Raw genomic sequence first — 26,195 nt, forward strand, 5'->3', positions numbered from 1 at the left:
GAGGAGGAAACTCCCTCCCTAAGAACACAGTGGTCACTCTGTCTAGCCGCATAAGAGAGCGCTATGTTCAGAGACCAGAACCCTCCATACAGGGTGGTCACCCAGGCCATGGTACAAAGCTAGATCTAAGCCCTCGTGAGCAGGAGACATGCGACCTTCCCCCCTGGTACAGGGTGGTCACGGCAGCTACATTATCAACAGGCCACAATGCCAAAAGGACTAGAGGGCAGAGCCCTGAACCCAAATTACAGGCAGGTCTCAGTACCAATGGCACGAAGCTCCTGCTAATCCCTTCCAAATGAGTGGGATTCGACCTGCACCTGAATTACAGGGCGGTCCCTTCCCAGTAGGCTGCTACAGAAGACTCGTGCCAAGAGCCTAAAAGACAGCCACCTTCTCCTGAATTGCAGGGAGGTCACGCTGCACCGGCTTCCACAGAGCTCAAGTTTCCCCATAAGCCACAGGACCGTGACTTGCACCCTACTTACAGGGCAGTCACTCCCGCTAGCCAGCTAAATGAGCACACTGCCAACAGAGCACAGACCTGAACCCTACTTACAGGGAAGACCACACTGCTCAAAGTAGGAAAAGGCTCAATAGCCTTAAGTGACCAGAGGCTCTTAATTTTCGGAGGGGGGGGAGAGCTCACTCTGTCCAGGGTCCCATTCCTTCCCCTCCAGCTTCTGTGGCTTCCTCCCTTTCCTTTCCTCCTGTCCGACGGATTTTTCCTCGCGCCGTCCTTCCTTCTGTCTTCTCTTCCTTGGCAACCCTGGAACCAGAGAGACACACACACAGAGGGAGAGGCTTGAGACATGATGGCGCTACTTGTCATCAATTGGCTTCAAACAATGCCAGAGGAGCATCTCTTTTGGAACTTACCAGCAACGACTCCAGAATGTCTCATCTCCAACGTCCAGGCCATGAGCCACGGAGAGGCGAGGCGGTGCAATTCCAGTCCAGCTGGCAAGGGAGGGTGATGGGCAGGGACCCTGGACAGAGTTTCTCGGGGGCGGGGGGCTGGCACGACAACTAGTGACTCATGAGACTTGGACCCTCCTTACAGGGTGCTCATTCTGACCAGCAGCCATGGTACTGTAATGTGCAGTGGCACAAGGGCAGAGACTCGATCCCGAATTACAGGAAGGTCATCCAGCCCCAATTACTAGCATGCTGCTAATCCCTCAGCTGGAGCAAGGAGGGATCCAACCTATACGTCCACACTGTTTTCCAGCGTGGCCAGTCCAATTCGCCAGCTCAAGGCATATTAATGGCCAAGGAGAGGCGGGCAAGGACCTTTCCCTCAATTACAGGGAGGCCATGCCGGACAAGAGAGCAAGGGCCACAATGTGTTGCATAAAAGCGGGAAGTACGTGACATGTCCCCTGATTAACAGGATTGCCACGCTGACTAGGCTGAAACAGAGACCCCAGCATTCATTACAGGAAGGCCCCGGTGCTCAGCGGCCTAAAGCGCTCAATTTCCCCTATCAGCGGCATCCTGGTGACTTGCACCCGCATTACAGGGCAGTCACTCTCACTATCCAGCTGCCGTAGGCCAAAGGGCCGACCTGAACCCTCATTACAGGGTGGTCAGACTGCTCCAACACAGGTTGCCGCATAAGCAAGAGGAGGAAACTCCCTCCCTAAGAACACAGTGGTCACTCTGTCTAGCCGCATAAGAGAGCGCTATGTTCAGAGACCAGAACCCTCCAAACAGGGTGGTCACCCAGGCCATGGTACAAAGCTAGTTCTAAGCCCTCGTGAGCAGGAGACATGCGACCTTCCCCCCTGGTACAGGGTGGTCACGGCAGCTACATTATCAACAGGCCACAATGCCAAAAGGACTAGAGGGCAGAGCCCTGAACCCAAATTACAGGCAGGTCTCAGTACCAATGGCACGAAGCTCCTGCTAATCCCTTCCAAATGAGTGGGATTCGACCTGCACCTGAATTACAGGGCGGTCCCTTCCCAGTAGGCTGCTACAGAAGACTCGTGCCAAGAGCCTAAAAGACAGCCACCTTCTCCTGAATTGCAGGGAGGTCACGCTGCACCGGCTTCCACAGAGCTCAAGTTTCCCCATAAGCCACAGGACCGTGACTTGCACCCTACTTACAGGGCAGTCACTCCCGCTAGCCAGCTAAATGAGCACACTGCCAACAGAGCACAGACCTGAACCCTACTTACAGGGAAGACCACACTGCTCAAAGTAGGAAAAGGCTCAATAGCCTTAAGTGACCAGAGGCTCTTAATTTTCGGAGGGGGGGGAGAGCTCACTCTGTCCAGGGTCCCATTCCTTCCCCTCCAGCTTCTGTGGCTTCCTCCCTTTCCTTTCCTCCTGTCCGACGGATTTTTCCTCGCGCCGTCCTTCCTTCTGTCTTCTCTTCCTTGGCAACCCTGGAACCAGAGAGACACACACACAGAGGGAGAGGCATGAGACATGATGGCACTACTTGTCACCAATTTGCTTCAAACAATGCCAGAGGAGCATCTCTTTTGGAACTTACCAGCAACGGCTGCAGAATGTCTCATCTCCAGCGGCCAGGCCATGAGCCACGGAGAGGCGAGGCGGTGCAATTCCAGTCCAGCTGGCAAGGGAGGGTGATGGGCAGGGACCCTGGACAGAGTTTCTCGGGGGCGGGGGGCTGGCACGACAACTAGTGACTCATGAGACTTGGACCCTCCTTAAAGGGTGCTCATTCTGACCAGCAGCCATGGTACTGTAATGTGCAGTGGCACAAGGGCAGAGACTCGATCCCGAATTACAGGAAGGTCATCCAGCCCCAATTACTAGCATGCTGCTAATCCCTCAGCTGGAGCAAGGAGGGATCCAACCTATACGTCCACACTGTTTTCCAGCGTGGCCAGTCCAATTCGCCAGCTCAAGGCATATTAATGGCCAAGGAGAGGCGGGCAAGGACCTTTCCCTCAATTACAGGGAGGCCATGCCGGACAAGAGAGCAAGGGCCACAATGTGTTGCATAAAAGCGGGAAGTACGTGACATGTCCCCTGATTAACAGGATTGCCACGCTGACTAGGCTGAAACAGAGACCCCAGCATTCATTACAGGAAGGCCCCGGTGCTCAGCGGCCTAAAGCGCTCAATTTCCCCTATCAGCGGCATCCTGGTGACTTGCACCCGCATTACAGGGCAGTCACTCTCACTATCCAGCTGCCGTAGGCCAAAGGGCCGACCTGAACCCTCATTACAGGGTGGTCAGACTGCTCCAACACAGGTTGCCGCATAAGCAAGAGGAGGAAACTCCCTCCCTAAGAACACAGTGGTCACTCTGTCTAGCCGCATAAGAGAGCGCTATGTTCAGAGACCAGAACCCTCCATACAGGGTGGTCACCCAGGCCATGGTACAAAGCTAGTTCTAAGCCCTCGTGAGCAGGAGACATGCGACCTTCCCCCCTGGTACAGGGTGGTCACGGCAGCTACATTATCAACAGGCCACAATGCCAAAAGGACTAGAGGGCAGAGCCCTGAACCCAAATTACAGGCAGGTCTCAGTACCAATGGCACGAAGCTCCTGCTAATCCCTTCCAAATGAGTGGGATTCGACCTGCACCTGAATTACAGGGCGGTCCCTTCCCAGTAGGCTGCTACAGAAGACTCGTGCCAAGAGCCTAAAAGACAGCCACCTTCTCCTGAATTGCAGGGAGGTCACGCTGCACCGGCTTCCACAGAGCTCAAGTTTCCCCATAAGCCACAGGACCGTGACTTGCACCCTACTTACAGGGCAGTCACTCCCGCTAGCCAGCTAAATGAGCACACTGCCAACAGAGCACAGACCTGAACCCTACTTACAGGGAAGACCACACTGCTCAAAGTAGGAAAAGGCTCAATAGCCTTAAGTGACCAGAGGCTCTTAATTTTCGGAGGGGGGGGGGAGAGCTCACTCTGTCCAGGGTCCCATTCCTTCCCCTCCAGCTTCTGTGGCTTCCTCCCTTTCCTTTCCTCCTGTCCGACGGATTTTTCCTCGCGCCGTCCTTCCTTCTGTCTTCTCTTCCTTGGCAACCCTGGAACCAGAGAGACACACACACAGAGGGAGAGGCTTGAGACATGATGGCGCTACTTGTCATCAATTGGCTTCAAACAATGCCAGAGGAGCATCTCTTTTGGAACTTACCAGCAACGGCTGCAGAATGTCTCATCTCCAGCGGCCAGGCCATGAGCCACGGAGAGGCGAGGCGGTGTAATTCCAGTCCAGCTGGCAAGGGAGGGTGATGGGCAGGGACCCTGGACAGAGTTTCTCGGGGGCGGGGGGCTGGCACGACAACTAGTGACTCATGAGACTTGGACCCTCCTTAAAGGGTGCTCATTCTGACCAGCAGCCATGGTACTGTAATGTGCAGTGGCACAAGGGCAGAGACTCGATCCCGAATTACAGGAAGGTCATCCAGCCCCAATTACTAGCATGCTGCTAATCCCTCAGCTGGAGCAAGGAGGGATCCAACCTATATGTCCACACTGTTTTCCAGCGTGGCCAGTCCAATTCGCCAGCTCAAGGCATATTAATGGCCAAGGAGAGGCGGGCAAGGACCTTTCCCTCAATTACAGGGAGGCCATGCCGGACAAGAGAGCAAGGGCCACAATGTGTTGCATAAAAGCGGGAAGTACGTGACATGTCCCCTGATTAACAGGATTGCCACGCTGACTAGGCTGAAACAGAGACCCCAGCATTCATTACAGGAAGGCCCCGGTGCTCAGCGGCCTAAAGCGCTCAATTTCCCCTATCAGCGGCATCCTGGTGACTTGCACCCGCATTACAGGGCAGTCACTCTCACTATCCAGCTGCCGTAGGCCAAAGGGCCGACCTGAACCCTCATTACAGGGTGGTCAGACTGCTCCAACACAGGTTGCCGCATAAGCAAGAGGAGGAAACTCCCTCCCTAAGAACACAGTGGTCACTCTGTCTAGCCGCATAAGAGAGCGCTATGTTCAGAGACCAGAACCCTCCATACAGGGTGGTCACCCAGGCCATGGTACAAAGCTAGTTCTAAGCCCTCGTGAGCAGGAGACATGCGACCTTCCCCCCTGGTACAGGGTGGTCACGGCAGCTACATTATCAACAGGCCACAATGCCAAAAGGACTAGAGGGCAGAGCCCTGAACCCAAATTACAGGCAGGTCTCAGTACCAATGGCACGAAGCTCCTGCTAATCCCTTCCAAATGAGTGGGATTCGACCTGCACCTGAATTACAGGGCGGTCCCTTCCCAGTAGGCTGCTACAGAAGACTCGTGCCAAGAGCCTAAAAGACAGCCACCTTCTCCTGAATTGCAGGGAGGTCACGCTGCACCGGCTTCCACAGAGCTCAAGTTTCCCCATAAGCCACAGGACCGTGACTTGCACCCTACTTACAGGGCAGTCACTCCCGCTAGCCAGCTAAATGAGCACACTGCCAACAGAGCACAGACCTGAACCCTACTTACAGGGAAGACCACACTGCTCAAAGTAGGAAAAGGCTCAATAGCCTTAAGTGACCAGAGGCTCTTAATTTTCGGAGGGGGGGGAGAGCTCACTCTGTCCAGGGTCCCATTCCTTCCCCTCCAGCTTCTGTGGCTTCCTCCCTTTCCTTTCCTCCTGTCCGACGGATTTTTCCTCGCGCCGTCCTTCCTTCTGTCTTCTCTTCCTTGGCAACCCTGGAACCAGAGAGACACACACACAGAGGGAGAGGCATGAGACATGATGGCGCTACTTGTCATCAATTGGCTTCAAACAATGCCAGAGGAGCATCTCTTTTGGAACTTACCAGCAACGACTCCAGAATGTCTCATCTCCAACGTCCAGGCCATGAGCCACGGAGAGGCGAGGCGGTGCAATTCCAGGCCAGCTGGCAAGGGAGGGTGATGGGCAGGGACCCTGGACAGAGTTTCTCGGGGGCGGGGGGCTGGCACGACAACTAGTGACTCATGAGACTTGGACCCTCCTTACAGGGTGCTCATTCTGACCAGCAGCCATGGTACTGTAATGTGCAGTGGCACAAGGGCAGAGACTCGATCCCGAATTACAGGAAGGTCATCCAGCCCCAATTACTAGCATGCTGCTAATCCCTCAGCTGGAGCAAGGAGGGATCCAACCTATACGTCCACACTGTTTTCCAGCGTGGCCAGTCCAATTCGCCAGCTCAAGGCATATTAATGGCCAAGGAGAGGCGGGCAAGGACCTTTCCCTCAATTACAGGGAGGCCATGCCGGACAAGAGAGCAAGGGCCACAATGTGTTGCATAAAAGCGGGAAGTACGTGACATGTCCCCTGATTAACAGGATTGCCACGCTGACTAGGCTGAAACAGAGACCCCAGCATTCATTACAGGAAGGCCCCGGTGCTCAGCGGCCTAAAGCGCTCAATTTCCCCTATCAGCGGCATCCTGGTGACTTGCACCCGCATTACAGGGCAGTCACTCTCACTATCCAGCTGCCGTAGGCCAAAGGGCCGACCTGAACCCTCATTACAGGGTGGTCAGACTGCTCCAACACAGGTTGCCGCATAAGCAAGAGGAGGAAACTCCCTCCCTAAGAACACAGTGGTCACTCTGTCTAGCCGCATAAGAGAGCGCTATGTTCAGAGACCAGAACCCTCCATACAGGGTGGTCACCCAGGCCATGGTACAAAGCTAGTTCTAAGCCCTCGTGAGCAGGAGACATGCGACCTTCCCCCCTGGTACAGGGTGGTCACGGCAGCTACATTATCAACAGGCCACAATGCCAAAAGGACTAGAGGGCAGAGCCCTGAACCCAAATTACAGGCAGGTCTCAGTACCAATGGCACGAAGCTCCTGCTAATCCCTTCCAAATGAGTGGGATTCGACCTGCACCTGAATTACAGGGCGGTCCCTTCCCAGTAGGCTGCTACAGAAGACTCGTGCCAAGAGCCTAAAAGACAGCCACCTTCTCCTGAATTGCAGGGAGGTCACGCTGCACCGGCTTCCACAGAGCTCAAGTTTCCCCATAAGCCACAGGACCGTGACTTGCACCCTACTTACAGGGCAGTCACTCCCGCTAGCCAGCTAAATGAGCACACTGCCAACAGAGCACAGACCTGAACCCTACTTACAGGGAAGGCCACACTGCTCAAAGTAGGAAAAGGCTCAATAGCCTTAAGTGACCAGAGGCTCTTAATTTTCGGGAGCGGGGGGGCTCACTCTGTCCAGGGTCCCATTCCTTCCCCTCCAGCTTCTGTGGCTTCCTCCCTTTCCTTTCCTCCTGTCTGACGGATTTTTCCTCGCGCCGTCCTTCCTTCTGTCTTCTCTTCCTTGGCAACCCTGGAACCAGAGAGACACACACACAGAGGGAGAGGCATGAGACATGATGGCACTACTTGTCATCAATTTGCTTCAAACAATGCCAGAGGAGCATCTCTTTTGGAACTTACCAGCAACGACTCCAGAATGTCTCATCTCCAACGTCCAGGCCATGAGCCACGGAGAGGCGAGGCGGTGCAATTCCAGGCCAGCTGGCAAGGGAGGGTGATGGGCAGGGACCCTGGACAGAGTTTCTCGGGGGCGGGGGGCTGGCACGACAACTAGTGACTCATGAGACTTGGACCCTCCTTACAGGGTGCTCATTCTGACCAGCAGCCATGGTACTGTAATGTGCAGTGGCACAAGGGCAGAGACTCGATCCCGAATTACAGGAAGGTCATCCAGCCCCAATTACTAGCATGCTGCTAATCCCTCAGCTGGAGCAAGGAGGGATCCAACCTATACGTCCACACTGTTTTCCAGCGTGGCCAGTCCAATTCGCCAGCTCAAGGCATATTAATGGCCAAGGAGAGGCGGGCAAGGACCTTTCCCTCAATTACAGGGAGGCCATGCCGGACAAGAGAGCAAGGGCCACAATGTGTTGCATAAAAGCGGGAAGTACGTGACATGTCCCCTGATTAACAGGATTGCCACGCTGACTAGGCTGAAACAGAGACCCCAGCATTCATTACAGGAAGGCCCCGGTGCTCAGCGGCCTAAAGCGCTCAATTTCCCCTATCAGCGGCATCCTGGTGACTTGCACCCGCATTACAGGGCAGTCACTCTCACTATCCAGCTGCCGTAGGCCAAAGGGCCGACCTGAACCCTCATTACAGGGTGGTCAGACTGCTCCAACACAGGTTGCCGCATAAGCAAGAGGAGGAAACTCCCTCCCTAAGAACACAGTGGTCACTCTGTCTAGCCGCATAAGAGAGCGCTATGTTCAGAGACCAGAACCCTCCATACAGGGTGGTCACCCAGGCCATGGTACAAAGCTAGTTCTAAGCCCTCGTGAGCAGGAGACATGCGACCTTCCCCCCTGGTACAGGGTGGTCACGGCAGCTACATTATCAACAGGCCACAATGCCAAAAGGACTAGAGGGCAGAGCCCTGAACCCAAATTACAGGCAGGTCTCAGTACCAATGGCACGAAGCTCCTGCTAATCCCTTCCAAATGAGTGGGATTCGACCTGCACCTGAATTACAGGGCGGTCCCTTCCCAGTAGGCTGCTACAGAAGACTCGTGCCAAGAGCCTAAAAGACAGCCACCTTCTCCTGAATTGCAGGGAGGTCACGCTGCACCGGCTTCCACAGAGCTCAAGTTTCCCCATAAGCCACAGGACCGTGACTTGCACCCTACTTACAGGGCAGTCACTCCCGCTAGCCAGCTAAATGAGCACACTGCCAACAGAGCACAGACCTGAACCCTACTTACAGGGAAGACCACACTGCTCAAAGTAGGAAAAGGCTCAATAGCCTTAAGTGACCAGAGGCTCTTAATTTTCGGAGGGGGGGGAGAGCTCACTCTGTCCAGGGTCCCATTCCTTCCCCTCCAGCTTCTGTGGCTTCCTCCCTTTCCTTTCCTCCTGTCCGACGGATTTTTCCTCGCGCCGTCCTTCCTTCTGTCTTCTCTTCCTTGGCAACCCTGGAACCAGAGAGACACACACACAGAGGGAGAGGCTTGAGACATGATGGCGCTACTTGTCATCAATTGGCTTCAAACAATGCCAGAGGAGCATCTCTTTTGGAACTTACCAGCAACGACTCCAGAATGTCTCATCTCCAACGTCCAGGCCATGAGCCACGGAGAGGCGAGGCGGTGCAATTCCAGGCCAGCTGGCAAGGGAGGGTGATGGGCAGGGACCCTGGACAGAGTTTCTCGGGGGCGGGGGGCTGGCACGACAACTAGTGACTCATGAGACTTGGACCCTCCTTACAGGGTGCTCATTCTGACCAGCAGCCATGGTACTGTAATGTGCAGTGGCACAAGGGCAGAGACTCGATCCCGAATTACAGGAAGGTCATCCAGCCCCAATTACTAGCATGCTGCTAATCCCTCAGCTGGAGCAAGGAGGGATCCAACCTATACGTCCACACTGTTTTCCAGCGTGGCCAGTCCAATTCGCCAGCTCAAGGCATATTAATGGCCAAGGAGAGGCGGGCAAGGACCTTTCCCTCAATTACAGGGAGGCCATGCCGGACAAGAGAGCAAGGGCCACAATGTGTTGCATAAAAGCGGGAAGTACGTGACATGTCCCCTGATTAACAGGATTGCCACGCTGACTAGGCTGAAACAGAGACCCCAGCATTCATTACAGGAAGGCCCCGGTGCTCAGCGGCCTAAAGCGCTCAATTTCCCCTATCAGCGGCATCCTGGTGACTTGCACCCGCATTACAGGGCAGTCACTCTCACTATCCAGCTGCCGTAGGCCAAAGGGCCGACCTGAACCCTCATTACAGGGTGGTCAGACTGCTCCAACACAGGTTGCCGCATAAGCAAGAGGAGGAAACTCCCTCCCTAAGAACACAGTGGTCACTCTGTCTAGCCGCATAAGAGAGCGCTATGTTCAGAGACCAGAACCCTCCATACAGGGTGGTCACCCAGGCCATGGTACAAAGCTAGTTCTAAGCCCTCGTGAGCAGGAGACATGCGACCTTCCCCCCTGGTACAGGGTGGTCACGGCAGCTACATTATCAACAGGCCACAATGCCAAAAGGACTAGAGGGCAGAGCCCTGAACCCAAATTACAGGCAGGTCTCAGTACCAATGGCACGAAGCTCCTGCTAATCCCTTCCAAATGAGTGGGATTCGACCTGCACCTGAATTACAGGGCGGTCCCTTCCCAGTAGGCTGCTACAGAAGACTCGTGCCAAGAGCCTAAAAGACAGCCACCTTCTCCTGAATTGCAGGGAGGTCACGCTGCACCGGCTTCCACAGAGCTCAAGTTTCCCCATAAGCCACAGGACCGTGACTTGCACCCTACTTACAGGGCAGTCACTCCCGCTAGCCAGCTAAATGAGCACACTGCCAACAGAGCACAGACCTGAACCCTACTTACAGGGAAGACCACACTGCTCAAAGTAGGAAAAGGCTCAATAGCCTTAAGTGACCAGAGGCTCTTAATTTTCGGAGGGGGGGGAGAGCTCACTCTGTCCAGGGTCCCATTCCTTCCCCTCCAGCTTCTGTGGCTTCCTCCCTTTCCTTTCCTCCTGTCCGACGGATTTTTCCTCGCGCCGTCCTTCCTTCTGTCTTCTCTTCCTTGGCAACCCTGGAACCAGAGAGACACACACACAGAGGGAGAGGCTTGAGACATGATGGCGCTACTTGTCATCAATTGGCTTCAAACAATGCCAGAGGAGCATCTCTTTTGGAACTTACCAGCAACGACTCCAGAATGTCTCATCTCCAACGTCCAGGCCATGAGCCACGGAGAGGCGAGGCGGTGCAATTCCAGGCCAGCTGGCAAGGGAGGGTGATGGGCAGGGACCCTGGACAGAGTTTCTCGGGGGCGGGGGGCTGGCACGACAACTAGTGACTCATGAGACTTGGACCCTCCTTACAGGGTGCTCATTCTGACCAGCAGCCATGGTACTGTAATGTGCAGTGGCACAAGGGCAGAGACTCGATCCCGAATTACAGGAAGGTCATCCAGCCCCAATTACTAGCATGCTGCTAATCCCTCAGCTGGAGCAAGGAGGGATCCAACCTATACGTCCACACTGTTTTCCAGCGTGGCCAGTCCAATTCGCCAGCTCAAGGCATATTAATGGCCAAGGAGAGGCGGGCAAGGACCTTTCCCTCAATTACAGGGAGGCCATGCCGGACAAGAGAGCAAGGGCCACAATGTGTTGCATAAAAGCGGGAAGTACGTGACATGTCCCCTGATTAACAGGATTGCCACGCTGACTAGGCTGAAACAGAGACCCCAGCATTCATTACAGGAAGGCCCCGGTGCTCAGCGGCCTAAAGCGCTCAATTTCCCCTATCAGCGGCATCCTGGTGACTTGCACCCGCATTACAGGGCAGTCACTCTCACTATCCAGCTGCCGTAGGCCAAAGGGCCGACCTGAACCCTCATTACAGGGTGGTCAGACTGCTCCAACACAGGTTGCCGCATAAGCAAGAGGAGGAAACTCCCTCCCTAAGAACACAGTGGTCACTCTGTCTAGCCGCATAAGAGAGCGCTATGTTCAGAGACCAGAACCCTCCATACAGGGTGGTCACCCAGGCCATGGTACAAAGCTAGTTCTAAGCCCTCGTGAGCAGGAGACATGCGACCTTCCCCCCTGGTACAGGGTGGTCACGGCAGCTACATTATCAACAGGCCACAATGCCAAAAGGACTAGAGGGCAGAGCCCTGAACCCAAATTACAGGCAGGTCTCAGTACCAATGGCACGAAGCTCCTGCTAATCCCTTCCAAATGAGTGGGATTCGACCTGCACCTGAATTACAGGGCGGTCCCTTCCCAGTAGGCTGCTACAGAAGACTCGTGCCAAGAGCCTAAAAGACAGCCACCTTCTCCTGAATTGCAGGGAGGTCACGCTGCACCGGCTTCCACAGAGCTCAAGTTTCCCCATAAGCCACAGGACCGTGACTTGCACCCTACTTACAGGGCAGTCACTCCCGCTAGCCAGCTAAATGAGCACACTGCCAACAGAGCACAGACCTGAACCCTACTTACAGGGAAGACCACACTGCTCAAAGTAGGAAAAGGCTCAATAGCCTTAAGTGACCAGAGGCTCTTAATTTTCGGAGGGGGGGGAGAGCTCACTCTGTCCAGGGTCCCATTCCTTCCCCTCCAGCTTCTGTGGCTTCCTCCCTTTCCTTTCCTCCTGTCCGACGGATTTTTCCTCGCGCCGTCCTTCCTTCTGTCTTCTCTTCCTTGGCAACCCTGGAACCAGAGAGACACACACACAGAGGGAGAGGCTTGAGACATGATGGCGCTACTTGTCATCAATTGGCTTCAAACAATGCCAGAGGAGAATCTCTTTTGGAACTTACCAGCAACGACTCCAGAATGTCTCATCTCCAACGTCCAGGCCATGAGCCACGGAGAGGCGAGGCGGTGCAATTCCAGTCCAGCTGGCAAGGGAGGGTGATGGGCAGGGACCCTGGACAGAGTTTCTCGGGGGCGGGGGGCTGGCACGACAACTAGTGACTCATGAGACTTGGACCCTCCTTACAGGGTGCTCATTCTGACCAGCAGCCATGGTACTGTAATGTGCAGTGGCACAAGGGCAGAGACTCGATCCCGAATTACAGGAAGGTCATCCAGCCCCAATTACTAGCATGCTGCTAATCCCTCAGCTGGAGCAAGGAGGGATCCAACCTATACGTCCACACTGTTTTCCAGCGTGGCCAGTCCAATTCGCCAGCTCAAGGCATATTAATGGCCAAGGAGAGGCGGGCAAGGACCTTTCCCTCAATTACAGGGAGGCCATGCCGGACAAGAGAGCAAGGGCCACAATGTGTTGCATAAAAGCGGGAAGTACGTGACATGTCCCCTGATTAACAGGATTGCCACGCTGACTAGGCTGAAACAGAGACCCCAGCATTCATTACAGGAAGGCCCCGGTGCTCAGCGGCCTAAAGCGCTCAATTTCCCCTATCAGCGGCATCCTGGTGACTTGCACCCGCATTACAGGGCAGTCACTCTCACTATCCAGCTGCCGTAGGCCAAAGGGCCGACCTGAACCCTCATTACAGGGTGGTCAGACTGCTCCAACACAGGTTGCCGCATAAGCAAGAGGAGGAAACTCCCTCCCTAAGAACACAGTGGTCACTCTGTCTAGCCGCATAAGAGAGCGCTATGTTCAGAGACCAGAACCCTCCATACAGGGTGGTCACCCAGGCCATGGTACAAAGCTAGTTCTAAGCCCTCGTGAGCAGGAGACATGCGACCTTCCCCCCTGGTACAGGGTGGTCACGGCAGCTACATTATCAACAGGCCACAATGCCAAAAGGACTAGAGGGCAGAGCCCTGAACCCAAATTACAGGCAGGTCTCAGTACCAATGGCACGAAGCTCCTGCTAATCCCTTCCAAATGAGTGGGATTCGACCTGCACCTGAATTACAGGGCGGTCCCTTCCCAGTAGGCTGCTACAGAAGACTCGTGCCAAGAGCCTAAAAGACAGCCACCTTCTCCTGAATTGCAGGGAGGTCACGCTGCACCGGCTTCCACAGAGCTCAAGTTTCCCCATAAGCCACAGGACCGTGACTTGCACCCTACTTACAGGGCAGTCACTCCCGCTAGCCAGCTAAATGAGCACACTGCCAACAGAGCACAGACCTGAACCCTACTTACAGGGAAGACCACACTGCTCAAAGTAGGAAAAGGCTCAATAGCCTTAAGTGACCAGAGGCTCTTAATTTTCGGAGGGGGGGGGAGAGCTCACTCTGTCCAGGGTCCCATTCCTTCCCCTCCAGCTTCTGTGGCTTCCTCCCTTTCCTTTCCTCCTGTCCGACGGATTTTTCCTCGCGCCGTCCTTCCTTCTGTCTTCTCTTCCTTGGCAACCCTGGAACCAGAGAGACACACACACAGAGGGAGAGGCTTGAGACATGATGGCGCTACTTGTCATCAATTGGCTTCAAACAATGCCAGAGGAGCATCTCTTTTGGAACTTACCAGCAACGACTCCAGAATGTCTCATCTCCAACGTCCAGGCCATGAGCCACGGAGAGGCGAGGCGGTGCAATTCCAGGCCAGCTGGCAAGGGAGGGTGATGGGCAGGGACCCTGGACAGAGTTTCTCGGGGGCGGGGGGCTGGCACGACAACTAGTGACTCATGAGACTTGGACCCTCCTTACAGGGTGCTCATTCTGACCAGCAGCCATGGTACTGTAATGTGCAGTGGCACAAGGGCAGAGACTCGATCCCGAATTACAGGAAGGTCATCCAGCCCCAATTACTAGCATGCTGCTAATCCCTCAGCTGGAGCAAGGAGGGATCCAACCTATACGTCCACACTGTTTTCCAGCGTGGCCAGTCCAATTCGCCAGCTCAAGGCATATTAATGGCCAAGGAGAGGCGGGCAAGGACCTTTCCCTCAATTACAGGGAGGCCATGCCGGACAAGAGAGCAAGGGCCACAATGTGTTGCATAAAAGCGGGAAGTACGTGACATGTCCCCTGATTAACAGGATTGCCACGCTGACTAGGCTGAAACAGAGACCCCAGCATTCATTACAGGAAGGCCCCGGTGCTCAGCGGCCTAAAGCGCTCAATTTCCCCTATCAGCGGCATCCTGGTGACTTGCACCCGCATTACAGGGCAGTCACTCTCACTATCCAGCTGCCGTAGGCCAAAGGGCCGACCTGAACCCTCATTACAGGGTGGTCAGACTGCTCCAACACAGGTTGCCGCATAAGCAAGAGGAGGAAACTCCCTCCCTAAGAACACAGTGGTCACTCTGTCTAGCCGCATAAGAGAGCGCTATGTTCAGAGACCAGAACCCTCCATACAGGGTGGTCACCCAGGCCATGGTACAAAGCTAGTTCTAAGCCCTCGTGAGCAGGAGACATGCGACCTTCCCCCCTGGTACAGGGTGGTCACGGCAGCTACATTATCAACAGGCCACAATGCCAAAAGGACTAGAGGGCAGAGCCCTGAACCCAAATTACAGGCAGGTCTCAGTACCAATGGCACGAAGCTCCTGCTAATCCCTTCCAAATGAGTGGGATTCGACCTGCACCTGAATTACAGGGCGGTCCCTTCCCAGTAGGCTGCTACAGAAGACTCGTGCCAAGAGCCTAAAAGACAGCCACCTTCTCCTGAATTGCAGGGAGGTCACGCTGCACCGGCTTCCACAGAGCTCAAGTTTCCCCATAAGCCACAGGACCGTGACTTGCACCCTACTTACAGGGCAGTCACTCCCGCTAGCCAGCTAAATGAGCACACTGCCAACAGAGCACAGACCTGAACCCTACTTACAGGGAAGACCACACTGCTCAAAGTAGGAAAAGGCTCAATAGCCTTAAGTGACCAGAGGCTCTTAATTTTCGGAGGGGGGGGAGAGCTCACTCTGTCCAGGGTCCCATTCCTTCCCTTCCAGCTTCTGTGGCTTCCTCCCTTTCCTTTCCTCCTGTCCGACGGATTTTTCCTCGCGCCGTCCTTCCTTCTGTCTTCTCTTCCTTGGCAACCCTGGAACCAGAGAGACACACACACAGAGGGAGAGGCTTGAGACATGATGGCGCTACTTGTCATCAATTGGCTTCAAACAATGCCAGAGGAGCATCTCTTTTGGAACTTACCAGCAACGACTCCAGAATGTCTCATCTCCAACGTCCAGGCCATGAGCCACGGAGAGGCGAGGCGGTGCAATTCCAGTCCAGCTGGCAAGGGAGGGTGATGGGCAGGGACCCTGGACAGAGTTTCTCGGGGGCGGGGGGCTGGCACGACAACTAGTGACTCATGAGACTTGGACCCTCCTTACAGGGTGCTCATTCTGACCAGCAGCCATGGTACTGTAATGTGCAGTGGCACAAGGGCAGAGACTCGATCCCGAATTACAGGAAGGTCATCCAGCCCCAATTACTAGCATGCTGCTAATCCCTCAGCTGGAGCAAGGAGGGATCCAACCTATACGTCCACACTGTTTTCCAGCGTGGCCAGTCCAATTCGCCAGCTCAAGGCATATTAATGGCCAAGGAGAGGCGGGCAAGGACCTTTCCCTCAATTACAGGGAGGCCATGCCGGACAAGAGAGCAAGGGCCACAATGTGTTGCATAAAAGCGGGAAGTACGTGACATGTCCCCTGATTAACAGGATTGCCACGCTGACTAGGCTGAAACAGAGACCCCAGCATTCATTACAGGAAGGCCCCGGTGCTCAGCGGCCTAAAGCGCTCAATTTCCCCTATCAGCGGCATCCTGGTGACTTGCACCCGCATTACAGGGCAGTCACTCTCACTATCCAGCTGCCGTAGGCCAAAGGGCCGACCTGAACCCTCATTACAGGGTGGTCAGACTGCTCCAACACAGGTTGCCGCATAAGCAAGAGGAGGAAACTCCCTCCCTAAGAACACAGTGGTCACTCTGTCTAGCCGCATAAGAGAGCGCTATGTTCAGAGACCAGAACCCTCCAAACAGGGTGGTCACCCAGGCCATGGTACAAAGCTAGTTCTAAGCCCTCGTGAGCAGGAGACATGCGACCTTCCCCCCTGGTACAGGGTGGTCACGGCAGCTACATTATCAACAGGCCACAATGCCAAAAGGACTAGAGGGCAGAGCCCTGAACCCAAATTACAGGCAGGTCTCAGTACCAATGGCACGAAGCTCCTGCTAATCCCTTCCAAATGAGTGGGATTCGACCTGCACCTGAATTACAGGGCGGTCCCTTCCCAGTAGGCTGCTACAGAAGACTCGTGCCAAGAGCCTAAAAGACAGCCACCTTCTCCTGAATTGCAGGGAGGTCACGCTGCACCGGCTTCCACAGAGCTCAAGTTTCCCCATAAGCCACAGGACCGTGACTTGCACCCTACTTACAGGGCAGTCACTCCCGCTAGCCAGCTAAATGAGCACACTGCCAACAGAGCACAGACCTGAACCCTACTTACAGGGAAGACCACACTGCTCAAAGTAGGAAAAGGCTCAATAGCCTTAAGTGACCAGAGGCTCTTAATTTTCGGAGGGGGGGGAGAGCTCACTCTGTCCAGGGTCCCATTCCTTCCCCTCCAGCTTCTGTGGCTTCCTCCCTTTCCTTTCCTCCTGTCCGACGGATTTTTCCTCGCGCCGTCCTTCCTTCTGTCTTCTCTTCCTTGGCAACCCTGGAACCAGAGAGACACACACACAGAGGGAGAGGCATGAGACATGATGGCACTACTTGTCACCAATTTGCTTCAAACAATGCCAGAGGAGCATCTCTTTTGGAACTTACCAGCAACGGCTGCAGAATGTCTCATCTCCAGCGGCCAGGCCATGAGCCACGGAGAGGCGAGGCGGTGCAATTCCAGTCCAGCTGGCAAGGGAGGGTGATGGGCAGGGACCCTGGACAGAGTTTCTCGGGGGCGGGGGGCTGGCACGACAACTAGTGACTCATGAGACTTGGACCCTCCTTAAAGGGTGCTCATTCTGACCAGCAGCCATGGTACTGTAATGTGCAGTGGCACAAGGGCAGAGACTCGATCCCGAATTACAGGAAGGTCATCCAGCCCCAATTACTAGCATGCTGCTAATCCCTCAGCTGGAGCAAGGAGGGATCCAACCTATACGTCCACACTGTTTTCCAGCGTGGCCAGTCCAATTCGCCAGCTCAAGGCATATTAATGGCCAAGGAGAGGCGGGCAAGGACCTTTCCCTCAATTACAGGGAGGCCATGCCGGACAAGAGAGCAAGGGCCACAATGTGTTGCATAAAAGCGGGAAGTACGTGACATGTCCCCTGATTAACAGGATTGCCACGCTGACTAGGCTGAAACAGAGACCCCAGCATTCATTACAGGAAGGCCCCGGTGCTCAGCGGCCTAAAGCGCTCAATTTCCCCTATCAGCGGCATCCTGGTGACTTGCAACCGCATTACAGGGCAGTCACTCTCACTATCCAGCTGCCGTAGGCCAAAGGGCCGACCTGAACCCTCATTACAGGGTGGTCAGACTGCTCCAACACAGGTTGCCGCATAAGCAAGAGGAGGAAACTCCCTCCCTAAGAACACAGTGGTCACTCTGTCTAGCCGCATAAGAGAGCGCTATGTTCAGAGACCAGAACCCTCCATACAGGGTGGTCACCCAGGCCATGGTACAAAGCTAGTTCTAAGCCCTCGTGAGCAGGAGACATGCGACCTTCCCCCCTGGTACAGGGTGGTCACGGCAGCTACATTATCAACAGGCCACAATGCCAAAAGGACTAGAGGGCAGAGCCCTGAACCCAAATTACAGGCAGGTCTCAGTACCAATGGCACGAAGCTCCTGCTAATCCCTTCCAAATGAGTGGGATTCGACCTGCACCTGAATTACAGGGCGGTCCCTTCCCAGTAGGCTGCTACAGAAGACTCGTGCCAAGAGCCTAAAAGACAGCCACCTTCTCCTGAATTGCAGGGAGGTCACGCTGCACCGGCTTCCACAGAGCTCAAGTTTCCCCATAAGCCACAGGACCGTGACTTGCACCCTACTTACAGGGCAGTCACTCCCGCTAGCCAGCTAAATGAGCACACTGCCAACAGAGCACAGACCTGAACCCTACTTACAGGGAAGACCACACTGCTCAAAGTAGGAAAAGGCTCAATAGCCTTAAGTGACCAGAGGCTCTTAATTTTCGGAGGGGGGGGGGAGAGCTCACTCTGTCCAGGGTCCCATTCCTTCCCCTCCAGCTTCTGTGGCTTCCTCCCTTTCCTTTCCTCCTGTCCGACGGATTTTTCCTCGCGCCGTCCTTCCTTCTGTCTTCTCTTCCTTGGCAACCCTGGAACCAGAGAGACACACACACAGAGGGAGAGGCTTGAGACATGATGGCGCTACTTGTCATCAATTGGCTTCAAACAATGCCAGAGGAGCATCTCTTTTGGAACTTACCAGCAACGGCTGCAGAATGTCTCATCTCCAGCGGCCAGGCCATGAGCCACGGAGAGGCGAGGCGGTGTAATTCCAGTCCAGCTGGCAAGGGAGGGTGATGGGCAGGGACCCTGGACAGAGTTTCTCGGGGGCGGGGGGCTGGCACGACAACTAGTGACTCATGAGACTTGGACCCTCCTTAAAGGGTGCTCATTCTGACCAGCAGCCATGGTACTGTAATGTGCAGTGGCACAAGGGCAGAGACTCGATCCCGAATTACAGGAAGGTCATCCAGCCCCAATTACTAGCATGCTGCTAATCCCTCAGCTGGAGCAAGGAGGGATCCAACCTATACGTCCACACTGTTTTCCAGCGTGGCCAGTCCAATTCGCCAGCTCAAGGCATATTAATGGCCAAGGAGAGGCGGGCAAGGACCTTTCCCTCAATTACAGGGAGGCCATGCCGGACAAGAGAGCAAGGGCCACAATGTGTTGCATAAAAGCGGGAAGTACGTGACATGTCCCCTGATTAACAGGATTGCCACGCTGACTAGGCTGAAACAGAGACCCCAGCATTCATTACAGGAAGGCCCCGGTGCTCAGCGGCCTAAAGCGCTCAATTTCCCCTATCAGCGGCATCCTGGTGACTTGCACCCGCATTACAGGGCAGTCACTCTCACTATCCAGCTGCCGTAGGCCAAAGGGCCGACCTGAACCCTCATTACAGGGTGGTCAGACTGCTCCAACACAGGTTGCCGCATAAGCAAGAGGAGGAAACTCCCTCCCTAAGAACACAGTGGTCACTCTGTCTAGCCGCATAAGAGAGCGCTATGTTCAGAGACCAGAACCCTCCATACAGGGTGGTCACCCAGGCCATGGTACAAAGCTAGTTCTAAGCCCTCGTGAGCAGGAGACATGCGACCTTCCCCCCTGGTACAGGGTGGTCACGGCAGCTACATTATCAACAGGCCACAATGCCAAAAGGACTATAGGGCAGAGCCCTGAACCCAAATTACAGGCAGGTCTCAGTACCAATGGCACGAAGCTCCTGCTAATCCCTTCCAAATGAGTGGGATTCGACCTGCACCTGAATTACAGGGCGGTCCCTTCCCAGTAGGCTGCTACAGAAGACTCGTGCCAAGAGCCTAAAAGACAGCCACCTTCTCCTGAATTGCAGGGAGGTCACGCTGCACCGGCTTCCACAGAGCTCAAGTTTCCCCATAAGCCACAGGACCGTGACTTGCACCCTACTTACAGGGCAGTCACTCCCGCTAGCCAGCTAAATGAGCACACTGCCAACAGAGCACAGACCTGAACCCTACTTACAGGGAAGACCACACTGCTCAAAGTAGGAAAAGGCTCAATAGCCTTAAGTGACCAGAGGCTCTTAATTTTCGGAGGGGGGGGAGAGCTCACTCTGTCCAGGGTCCCATTCCTTCCCCTCCAGCTTCTGTGGCTTCCTCCCTTTCCTTTCCTCCTGTCCGACGGATTTTTCCTCGCGCCGTCCTTCCTTCTGTCTTCTCTTCCTTGGCAACCCTGGAACCAGAGAGACACACACACAGAGGGAGAGGCTTGAGACATGATGGCGCTACTTGTCATCAATTGGCTTCAAACAATGCCAGAGGAGCATCTCTTTTGGAACTTACCAGCAACGACTCCAGAATGTCTCATCTCCAACGTCCAGGCCATGAGCCACGGAGAGGCGAGGCGGTGCAATTCCAGGCCAGCTGGCAAGGGAGGGTGATGGGCAGGGACCCTGGACAGAGTTTCTCGGGGGCGGGGGGCTGGCACGACAACTAGTGACTCATGAGACTTGGACCCTCCTTACAGGGTGCTCATTCTGACCAGCAGCCATGGTACTGTAATGTGCAGTGGCACAAGGGCAGAGACTCGATCCCGAATTACAGGAAGGTCATCCAGCCCCAATTACTAGCATGCTGCTAATCCCTCAGCTGGAGCAAGGAGGGATCCAACCTATACGTCCACACTGTTTTCCAGCGTGGCCAGTCCAATTCGCCAGCTCAAGGCATATTAATGGCCAAGGAGAGGCGGGCAAGGACCTTTCCCTCAATTACAGGGAGGCCATGCCGGACAAGAGAGCAAGGGCCACAATGTGTTGCATAAAAGCGGGAAGTACGTGACATGTCCCCTGATTAACAGGATTGCCACGCTGACTAGGCTGAAACAGAGACCCCAGCATTCATTACAGGAAGGCCCCGGTGCTCAGCGGCCTAAAGCGCTCAATTTCCCCTATCAGCGGCATCCTGGTGACTTGCACCCGCATTACAGGGCAGTCACTCTCACTATCCAGCTGCCGTAGGCCAAAGGGCCGACCTGAACCCTCATTACAGGGTGGTCAGACTGCTCCAACACAGGTTGCCGCATAAGCAAGAGGAGGAAACTCCCTCCCTAAGAACACAGTGGTCACTCTGTCTAGCCGCATAAGAGAGCGCTATGTTCAGAGACCAGAACCCTCCATACAGGGTGGTCACCCAGGCCATGGTACAAAGCTAGTTCTAAGCCCTCGTGAGCAGGAGACATGCGACCTTCCCCCCTGGTACAGGGTGGTCACGGCAGCTACATTATCAACAGGCCACAATGCCAAAAGGACTAGAGGGCAGAGCCCTGAACCCAAATTACAGGCAGGTCTCAGTACCAATGGCACGAAGCTCCTGCTAATCCCTTCCAAATGAGTGGGATTCGACCTGCACCTGAATTACAGGGCGGTCCCTTCCCAGTAGGCTGCTACAGAAGACTCGTGCCAAGAGCCTAAAAGACAGCCACCTTCTCCTGAATTGCAGGGAGGTCACGCTGCACCGGCTTCCACAGAGCTCAAGTTTCCCCATAAGCCACAGGACCGTGACTTGCACCCTACTTACAGGGCAGTCACTCCCGCTAGCCAGCTAAATGAGCACACTGCCAACAGAGCACAGACCTGAACCCTACTTACAGGGAAGACCACACTGCTCAAAGTAGGAAAAGGCTCAATAGCCTTAAGTGACCAGAGGCTCTTAATTTTCGGAGGGGGGGGGGAGAGCTCACTCTGTCCAGGGTCCCATTCCTTCCCCTCCAGCTTCTGTGGCTTCCTCCCTTTCCTTTCCTCCTGTCCGACGGATTTTTCCTCGCGCCGTCCTTCCTTCTGTCTTCTCTTCCTTGGCAACCCTGGAACCAGAGAGACACACACACAGAGGGAGAGGCTTGAGACATGATGGCGCTACTTGTCATCAATTGGCTTCAAACAATGCCAGAGGAGCATCTCTTTTGGAACTTACCAGCAACGGCTGCAGAATGTCTCATCTCCAGCGGCCAGGCCATGAGCCACGGAGAGGCGAGGCGGTGCAATTCCAGTCCAGCTGGCAAGGGAGGGTGATGGGCAGGGACCCTGGACAGAGTTTCTCGGGGGCGGGGGGCTGGCACGACAACTAGTGACTCATGAGACTTGGACCCTCCTTAAAGGGTGCTCATTCTGACCAGCAGCCATGGTACTGTAATGTGCAGTGGCACAAGGGCAGAGACTCGATCCCGAATTACAGGAAGGTCATCCAGCCCCAATTACTAGCATGCTGCTAATCCCTCAGCTGGAGCAAGGAGGGATCCAACCTATACGTCCACACTGTTTTCCAGCGTGGCCAGTCCAATTCGCCAGCTCAAGGCATATTAATGGCCAAGGAGAGGCGGGCAAGGACCTTTCCCTCAATTACAGGGAGGCCATGCCGGACAAGAGAGCAAGGGCCACAATGTGTTGCATAAAAGCGGGAAGTACGTGACATGTCCCCTGATTAACAGGATTGCCACGCTGACTAGGCTGAAACAGAGACCCCAGCATTCATTACAGGAAGGCCCCGGTGCTCAGCGGCCTAAAGCGCTCAATTTCCCCTATCAGCGGCATCCTGGTGACTTGCACCCGCATTACAGGGCAGTCACTCTCACTATCCAGCTGCCGTAGGCCAAAGGGCCGACCTGAACCCTCATTACAGGGTGGTCAGACTGCTCCAACACAGGTTGCCGCATAAGCAAGAGGAGGAAACTCCCTCCCTAAGAACACAGTGGTCACTCTGTCTAGCCGCATAAGAGAGCGCTATGTTCAGAGACCAGAACCCTCCATACAGGGTGGTCACCCAGGCCATGGTACAAAGCTAGTTCTAAGCCCTCGTGAGCAGGAGACATGCGACCTTCCCCCCTGGTACAGGGTGGTCACGGCAGCTACATTATCAACAGGCCACAATGCCAAAAGGACTAGAGGGCAGAGCCCTGAACCCAAATTACAGGCAGGTCTCAGTACCAATGGCACGAAGCTCCTGCTAATCCCTTCCAAATGAGTGGGATTCGACCTGCACCTGAATTACAGGGCGGTCCCTTCCCAGTAGGCTGCTACAGAAGACTCGTGCCAAGAGCCTAAAAGACAGCCACCTTCTCCTGAATTGCAGGGAGGTCACGCTGCACCGGCTTCCACAGAGCTCAAGTTTCCCCATAAGCCACAGGACCGTGACTTGCACCCTACTTACAGGGCAGTCACTCCCGCTAGCCAGCTAAATGAGCACACTGCCAACAGAGCACAGACCTGAACCCTACTTACAGGGAAGACCACACTGCTCAAAGTAGGAAAAGGCTCAATAGCCTTAAGTGACCAGAGGCTCTTAATTTTCGGAGGGGGGGGAGAGCTCACTCTGTCCAGGGTCCCATTCCTTCCCCTCCAGCTTCTGTGGCTTCCTCCCTTTCCTTTCCTCCTGTCCGACGGATTTTTCCTCGCGCCGTCCTTCCTTCTGTCTTCTCTTCCTTGGCAACCCTGGAACCAGAGAGACACACACACAGAGGGAGAGGCTTGAGACATGATGGCGCTACTTGTCATCAATTTGCTTCAAACAATGCCAGAGGAGCATCTCTTTTGGAACTTACCAGCAACGACTCCAGAATGTCTCATCTCCAACGTCCAGGCCATGAGCCACGGAGAGGCGAGGCGGTGCAATTCCAGGCCAGCTGGCAAGGGAGGGTGATGGGCAGGGACCCTGGACAGAGTTTCTCGGGGGCGGGGGGCTGGCACGACAACTAGTGACTCATGAGACTTGGACCCTCCTTACAGGGTGCTCATTCTGACCAGCAGCCATGGTACTGTAATGTGCAGTGGCACAAGGGCAGAGACTCGATCCCGAATTACAGGAAGGTCATCCAGCCCCAATTACTAGCATGCTGCTAATCCCTCAGCTGGAGCAAGGAGGGATCCAACCTATACGTCCACACTGTTTTCCAGCGTGGCCAGTCCAATTCGCCAGCTCAAGGCATATTAATGGCCAAGGAGAGGCGGGCAAGGACCTTTCCCTCAATTACAGGGAGGCCATGCCGGACAAGAGAGCAAGGGCCACAATGTGTTGCATAAAAGCGGGAAGTACGTGACATGTCCCCTGATTAACAGGATTGCCACGCTGACTAGGCTGAAACAGAGACCCCAGCATTCATTACAGGAAGGCCCCGGTGCTCAGCGGCCTAAAGCGCTCAATTTCCCCTATCAGCGGCATCCTGGTGACTTGCACCCGCATTACAGGGCAGTCACTCTCACTATCCAGCTGCCGTAGGCCAAAGGGCCGACCTGAACCCTCATTACAGGGTGGTCAGACTGCTCCAACACAGGTTGCCGCATAAGCAAGAGGAGGAAACTCCCTCCCTAAGAACACAGTGGTCACTCTGTCTAGCCGCATAAGAGAGCGCTATGTTCAGAGACCAGAACCCTCCATACAGGGTGGTCACCCAGGCCATGGTACAAAGCTAGTTCTAAGCCCTCGTGAGCAGGAGACATGCGACCTTCCCCCCTGGTACAGGGTGGTCACGGCAGCTACATTATCAACAGGCCACAATGCCAAAAGGACTAGAGGGCAGAGCCCTGAACCCAAATTACAGGCAGGTCTCAGTACCAATGGCACGAAGCTCCTGCTAATCCCTTCCAAATGAGTGGGATTCGACCTGCACCTGAATTACAGGGCGGTCCCTTCCCAGTAGGCTGCTACAGAAGACTCGTGCCAAGAGCCTAAAAGACAGCCACCTTCTCCTGAATTGCAGGGAGGTCACGCTGCACCGGCTTCCACAGAGCTCAAGTTTCCCCATAAGCCACAGGACCGTGACTTGCACCCTACTTACAGGGCAGTCACTCCCGCTAGCCAGCTAAATGAGCACACTGCCAACAGAGCACAGACCTGAACCCTACTTACAGGGAAGACCACACTGCTCAAAGTAGGAAAAGGCTCAATAGCCTTAAGTGACCAGAGGCTCTTAATTTTCGGAGGGGGGGGGAGAGCTCACTCTGTCCAGGGTCCCATTCCTTCCCCTCCAGCTTCTGTGGCTTCCTCCCTTTCCTTTCCTCCTGTCCGACGGATTTTTCCTCGCGCCGTCCTTCCTTCTGTCTTCTCTTCCTTGGCAACCCTGGAACCAGAGAGACACACACACAGAGGGAGAGGCTTGAGACATGATGGCGCTACTTGTCATCAATTTGCTTCAAACAATGCCAGAGGAGCATCTCTTTTGGAACTTACCAGCAACGGCTGCAGAATGTCTCATCTCCAGCGGCCAGGCCATGAGCCACGGAGAGGCGAGGCAGTGCAATTCCAGTCCAGCTGGCAAGGGAGGGTGATGGGCAGGGACCCTGGACAGAGTTTCTCGGGGGCGGGGGGCTGGCACGACAACTAGTGACTCATGAGACTTGGACCCTCCTTACAGGGTGCTCATTCTGACCAGCAGCCATGGTACTGTAATGTGCAGTGGCACAAGGGCAGAGACTCGATCCCGAATTACAGGAAGGTCATCCAGCCCCAATTACTAGCATGCTGCTAATCCCTCAGCTGGAGCAAGGAGGGATCCAACCTATACGTCCACACTGTTTTCCAGCGTGGCCAGTCCAATTCGCCAGCTCAAGGCATATTAATGGCCAAGGAGAGGCGGGCAAGGACCTTTCCCTCAATTACAGGGAGGCCATGCCGGACAAGAGAGCAAGGGCCACAATGTGTTGCATAAAAGCGGGAAGTACGTGACATGTCCCCTGATTAACAGGATTGCCACGCTGACTAGGCTGAAACAGAGACCCCAGCATTCATTACAGGAAGGCCCCGGTGCTCAGCGGCCTAAAGCGCTCAATTTCCCCTATCAGCGGCATCCTGGTGACTTGCACCCGCATTACAGGGCAGTCACTCTCACTATCCAGCTGCCGTAGGCCAAAGGGCCGACCTGAACCCTCATTACAGGGTGGTCAGACTGCTCCAACACAGGTTGCCGCATAAGCAAGAGGAGGAAACTCCCTCCCTAAGAACACAGTGGTCACTCTGTCTAGCCGCATAAGAGAGCGCTATGTTCAGAGACCAGAACCCTCCATACAGGGTGGTCACCCAGGCCATGGTACAAAGCTAGTTCTAAGCCCTCGTGAGCAGGAGACATGCGACCTTCCCCCCTGGTACAGGGTGGTCACGGCAGCTACATTATCAACAGGCCA

The 26,195-nt window shown here is 54.8% G+C and overlaps 3 long non-coding RNA genes across 3 annotated transcripts; all 3 read right to left on the reverse strand.

Moving 5' to 3' along the window:
• Window positions 1-920: 920 nt before the first annotated feature.
• On the reverse strand, window positions 921-12,138 carry LOC112545439 (uncharacterized). The gene is made up of 7 exons (XR_012902704.2): window positions 10,624-12,138; window positions 9,000-10,513; window positions 7,376-8,889; window positions 5,754-7,265; window positions 4,130-5,643; window positions 2,504-4,019; window positions 921-2,393 (listed from the first exon to the last, which is right to left on the reverse strand). It is a non-coding gene; the product is annotated as an uncharacterized LOC112545439 (long non-coding RNA).
• A 3,396-nt stretch (window positions 12,139-15,534) lies between these two features.
• LOC149524691 (uncharacterized) lies at window positions 15,535-19,707 on the reverse strand. The gene is made up of 3 exons (XR_016349194.1): window positions 18,747-19,707; window positions 17,121-18,636; window positions 15,535-17,010 (listed from the first exon to the last, which is right to left on the reverse strand). It is a non-coding gene; the product is annotated as an uncharacterized LOC149524691 (long non-coding RNA).
• Window positions 19,708-19,721: 14 nt separating this feature from the next.
• LOC149524692 (uncharacterized) lies at window positions 19,722-25,136 on the reverse strand. Its single transcript, XR_016349195.1, has 4 exons — window positions 23,621-25,136; window positions 21,997-23,510; window positions 20,371-21,886; window positions 19,722-20,260 (listed from the first exon to the last, which is right to left on the reverse strand). It is a non-coding gene; the product is annotated as an uncharacterized LOC149524692 (long non-coding RNA).
• Between the last annotated feature and the right edge of the window lie 1,059 nt (window positions 25,137-26,195).

The sequence above is a fragment of the Pelodiscus sinensis genome, chromosome 3 (genome assembly GCF_052426305.1).
Source record: "Pelodiscus sinensis isolate ZL-2025 chromosome 3, ASM5242630v1, whole genome shotgun sequence".
In the NCBI taxonomy this organism is placed as follows: domain Eukaryota; kingdom Metazoa; phylum Chordata; order Testudines; family Trionychidae; genus Pelodiscus; species Pelodiscus sinensis.